The following is a 6,000-nucleotide window of genomic DNA, read 5'->3' on the forward strand; positions in this document are numbered from 1 at the left end:
GTGTATTGGCAATGTTGTGAAGTATGGATTAGGAGGGTATGAGACTGAGAGCAGAGAAAGTAGGACTCTACTACCTTAACCCAGGCAAGAAATACTTATCAAAACAATAGTGCTTATAAGTGAATGGAGAGCACACAGACACTGAAGATGATCTGAAGGTCACCAATAGATGGAGAAATTCGAGAGATTGAGAGAATGCTGGGACAATTTACAAGTTTTTACTAGGGTTGGTTTGTTTGTTTGTTTGAGACGGAGTCTCCCTCTGTTGCCCAGGCTGGGGTGCAGTGGCACGATCTCGACTCACTGCAACCTCTGCCTCCTGGGTTCAAGTGATTCTCCTGCCTCAGCCTCCTGAGTAGCTGGGACTACAGTTACTAGGGTATTTCTACACTACAGTGACCTCATTGAATAAATAGGACCTGAAATTGCTTAATATGGATGTTAAAAGCAACTTGGACTTCTCTCCTGAAGTTCCATATGCTGTCAGGTTTAATTATTCACAGGCCACTCTTCTCTGAATCATTGTCTGTGTACCACCAGCACCAATGAGATTAGGTAGTGATAAGCACACTGATCTACTATTTATTCCCCAATCTAGAATAATGTTAATGCTATCCTCTACTGCTGTGAGCTCCTATTCTTGTTAGCACTGTACAACCAAAATCTGCTACTCCTAACTCTATAAATGTATCATTATTTAATTCCTTGGAGTTCTCAGAAATTCACAATTTCCCTGAAACCCCAAGTCAGTAAGAGGTAAAAATGTCCTTCTATTATTGCCAAAGCAGCTTTAACAGGGAAGGCACAGCGACTTGCTTCAACAGAATCCTTCACAAGAACTCCTTGTACACACATTCCTGCCTACCTGGAACCCAGAGGATAGAAACACAAGTCCTAACCTTGGGAACCCTGGTGAAGACAAATCAGTGACTGCCTGCTGCAAACACAAGTCAGAAGTCTACTGGGGTCCATTGGGAGGTAGGCTAAGAATGCTCCTTCATGACAGAGGGTACTTTTTGGTCAATCTCTTAACAGAGATTTATGACCTGAAAAATTATGTCTATGTCTTCTGACCAAAAAGAACCACCATTAGAAATTCCAGAGAATTTTAAGTAGTTCCAATATGATTTAAGTGTGTGGGAACTGCAACAAATTATTGTTGAGATTTAGATGGACAACTGCATGTGAGACACACTACCTAAAACACATGGAGTTTGCCTAAGTCATGAGTTGCCCACAATTCTATACATGGCCCAATCTACTCCCATCTTGTTAGCTATGGAATTCCCAGCATGCTCTGTAGCTGCAGAAGTTTACATTTCAATAGTGAAATCAGGTTCCTCAGTTTCTTCACGTATATCTGTCCACTTGTGAGTTCTTCCAGAACCAGGACCATATAATCTATCTAAGTGGGGATGTGCTGGTAAATGTTTAACGACTAGTAATCTGAGTATACTTTGGACATGAATGTTGGCTGATTATTTATTTACAGTAATGTGCCAGATGAAAATAAAACAACAAAAATATTAACTTGTTCCTCAATGATGTGAGTGACATTTTGATGAAATAGATAATCGTTTTGAATACTGAAAGAATATTTCCCCATTTTAAAAATGTTATTCACAGTGTAGCAGCTACAGCCATGACACACTTAAAAGTTTTATCTAAATTATTAATATTCTCTTTTTTATGTCTAAAAAATCAATAAAACAATAAGTCAAGTCCTGTTTTGTAGGGTTTATCAATTTCTATGGTATAAATACTTCTACCACGGCTTATTTTAAGCTATCAATGTAATGTTAAGGAATGCAGAATTAGGACAAAATATGCTATTATATAGTATTTTTTCATATTTAGATACAATAGACATAAACTGAAAAGTATGGATAAAAGTAAAATGAATAGGAAGTGATAAGTTTTACATGTTTATTGCTAGCTCTTAAAAAACTTTTGTAAAGCAGAAGTTGCCAAGAAATATACAGGGGGATCTGATGCACCTTCACTTCCCTTCCTCTAATGTTGCTATCTTGCATAACTATAGCACAATAACAAAACAGGAAATTGACATTGGTATAATACACAGAACCTATTCATATTTCACAATGACACGTGCTGTCATGTGTGTGTGTGTATAGTTCTATGCCATTTCATTGCATGACACAGCATTATAGCATTACATAACCACAACAATCAAAATACAGAAATCTTTCATCACCATGAAGTACTCTCAAGTTACTTCATAGCAATTTCTTGACTCCCAATCTTTAACTCCTGGCAGCCGCCAATCTGTTCTTTATATCTGTAAAATGTGTTATTTCACAAATGTTGTGTACATTGAGATACACAGTGTGTAACCTCTTCAGGCACGCTTTTTTCACTCAACATAATCCCCTTAAGATTCATCCAAGTGTCTGTAAGTATTACTGATTTGTTCCTTCATATTTAGGGGTACTATTTTATGGTATGGATGTACCACAGTTTGTTTAACCATTCATCCATTGAAAGACATGTGGCTTGTTTTCAGTTTCTATTATAAATACAGCTACTATGAATATCTGTGTGCGTGAAAATTTTCTACATAAACAATAATGTCATCTGCAAATAAAGACAGTTACATTTCTTCATTTTTAATCTGTATGCCTTTTTAAAATTATTGTCATCTTTTGCAATATTATGCTTGCCAGTACTCTTTGTTGAATGAGAGTGGGGAAAACAGACATCTTTGCTTCTTTCCTGATCTTAATGGAAAGCATCTAGTCTTTTATTGTTAAGTATGATGTTAGCAGTTAAGTTTTCTGTAATTGCTCTTTTTGAGTCAATATCACTAATAGACTCTGTAGTTTTCTTTTCTTATACTCTGGTTTTGTTATGAAGATAATACTGGTCTCATAGAATGAGTTGGGGAATGTTCCCTTTTCTATTTTTTAGAAGAGTTCATAAAGTATTGGTGTTAAGTCTTTAAATGTTTGATAGAATGCACCATTAAGGACATCTAGGCCTGTAAGTTGCTTTGTTGGACGTTTTACAATTACTAACTAAACCTTTTAAGTGTATTTGGATTTTCCATGTCCTTTTATTTATGTTTCAGAAGCATGTTTCTCTGTGTTTTTTTCATTTGGGTTATCTAAGTTGTCAGGAAACAAAATTTTACACAGTGTTTCCTTCTGATCTTTTTATTTCTGTAAAATTATTCATGATGTCTCTACTTTCTTCCCAGGTTTTAGTAATTTCAGTTTTACTTATTTTTCTTGGTTTCCCTAGTGAAAAATTTGTCAATGGTGTTAAAATCTCAAAGAACCAATTATTGGCTTAGTAGATTTACATTACTGCTTTTCTATTCTTTATTTTATTAATTTCCATTCTAGGCTTTACTATTCTTGTCTCTCTGCTTTCTTTGGGTTAAGTTCACTTTTCCTTTTCTAATTCTTAACATGAGAGATTAGGTTATTAATTTAACTTAATTTTTGTTAAACATAGATGTTTTAGCTACACATTTCTCTCTTAAGCACTGCCTTTGCTGTATTCCATAACTTGATATGCTGCATTTTTGTTTACATTCACCTCAAACTACTTTTAAGTTTGCCTTATGATTCCGTCCTGCACCCTTGGTTATGGAAGAATGTGCCGTTTAACTTCCACAGATCTTTGAATTTTAAAATTTCCTTCAGTTATTGATTTCTAATTTTATCCCATGTAGTTGGAAAATAAATTGTGTATGATTTCAACTCTTAAGTTTTTTCAAACTTGTTTTATGGTCTAATGTATGGTCTATCTTCAAGACTGTTTTATGTGCACTTGAGAATCATTTATATTCCACTGTTGTGGAGTGAAGTGTTCTATAGATATCTACTAGGTCTATTTTGTCTATAGAGGTCTTTAGTCATATTCGTGTGTTGATCTTCTACTCCATGTTATCTTAAATATTAAAAGTATAATATTGAAGTCTCTAACAACTATTATTGAATGTTCTATTTCTCCCTTCAATTTGATTTGTGCTTTATGTGTTATTGAGCTTTGTTTTTAGGGGCATACATGTTTAAATTGGTATGCCTTACTGATTAACCCCTTATTATTAAAAAACAATCTTCTTAGATTGCCCTTGAGAATAAAAATAACATCTGAACGTAAAACATTGTAGTTTGAGTGAAAATCAACTTAATTTCAATAGTATATTAAAACATTGCTTCAATGTATCACTATTCCCTGCTCTTTTTGTTCTATTATTGTCATACAAATTATATCATTATACATCATAAACCCATTAACATGGTTTTATAATTATTGCTTTATGAAGTTGTCTTTTAACTCTGATATGAATTAACTCTGGTAGGAGTTACTAACACAAAACATGAAAGATTATTTGGCTCCACAGAATTCTAATTTTCACCATTTATTAAAATATAAATTTCCACATAATATTTAAGTCAGGAAAATTGAACTTTTATTTATTTGTAGAAGAGCTTAGTCTACATGGTAAACTTTCTTTCTGTATTAGTCTGAGAAAATTGGGTCAACCATAGAATACAAACTCAGCTCTTGGGGTTGTGGCAATGTAACTTTGCAAAATTGGCTAAAGAAAGCTGTGTGTGTATTTCTGACCTTCTGAAAGGTCAATTGTGCAGTAATAAACTTAATTGACAATAAAAAAGACAACCCAAAATGATGATTAAAACTCAAAATAATTGAAAGTGATGTATTGTCTTTATTTTTAAGTATGGAGACCTGCTTAAGTTTTAGTCATGCCATATCAATTACAAATTGAAATAGCTTAAGGATTTATGCATGTTATACTGACTAGCAATTAAATTGAATGTATATGTGTATCACTCAGTAATGATCTTTGCACAGGATGTGTACCATACAGATATACTTGTCTCTTCAGTTACCCCATACTTCTCTATAGAGTGTGTTGTGCATGAGGACTTGAGGCAAAGATTTGGCCCATGTGTGGAAGAGCAGGTTTCTATTTATACGACACCATTCCTCCTCAACTCACTCAAGCCTGGATTACAGTATGTTGTCTAGCTTCTCCAGAAATCTCCTTTTTCATTTACAATAATAAAAATTCAATTTTTTGTCCACATGTTTAAAATGTTTTAAAGCTGCCATTCACTAACAGCCGTAGTTTAGTTACACACAAACTGTTTGAATGCCATCAGAACTTCTTAAATTACAGCTTTCTCCCTAATTATGAGCCATACATTATTGTCTATATCATCTGTCGAATAAACAGTTTTTGTGCCTGCCAAAAGAATATCTGGAGGTGTTCTTATTTACATTGTATGTTGAAAATACAAATAAAAACACAAACATGATTTACTGCATGTTATAATTAATAAAAGCACCATGATCAAAACATTACCTGATTTTTTTTTCTTAGTTAACAGCATTTCTTTAAACAGAGTTGATATTTGGGGGAAAAAAGTCTTTCACTTCCATTGAAGAGGAAAAAATGTCAATATCAATTTTTCTGAAATTTTGAATTCACTATATATTAAAGATAGAGACGTGTTATAAAAGGTAGAGATGTGTTAAAATATGTTGAGAATTTATGATTTTCTTAATGTCAAATTGAGATATAGAAAGCATATCTACTACTATATGAACATATCTAAATCAGATGTAGTATAATGTTCAGCAGAACAGAAGAAATATTAACATAAGGATTAATTATCCTTCTAACAAATGTTAATTATTAGTTTGAAATCAATTGTACTGTCTTGATTCTTTTCAGTGAATGAGATTCCTATTTTTTTAGAAGCCTATTTTAATTTCTACCTTTGGCAATATATTCACATACTGGTAGTTACAAAAGACACAAATGAATTTTTCATGATTAAGCATAATTAGTGAAATATTCTTGTTTAGATGTTAGATAATAACATACTTTATTTCATTATTGAATATTCATCAACTTTCAGTTTTGGAATATAACGGATTCTTTCTATTTATTCATTGCTTTCCGTATATCTTACTATGTGTTATGCCTTCCTTGTAATT

This window comes from Nomascus leucogenys, chromosome 20 (genome assembly GCF_006542625.1).
Source record: "Nomascus leucogenys isolate Asia chromosome 20, Asia_NLE_v1, whole genome shotgun sequence".
In the NCBI taxonomy this organism is placed as follows: domain Eukaryota; kingdom Metazoa; phylum Chordata; class Mammalia; order Primates; family Hylobatidae; genus Nomascus; species Nomascus leucogenys.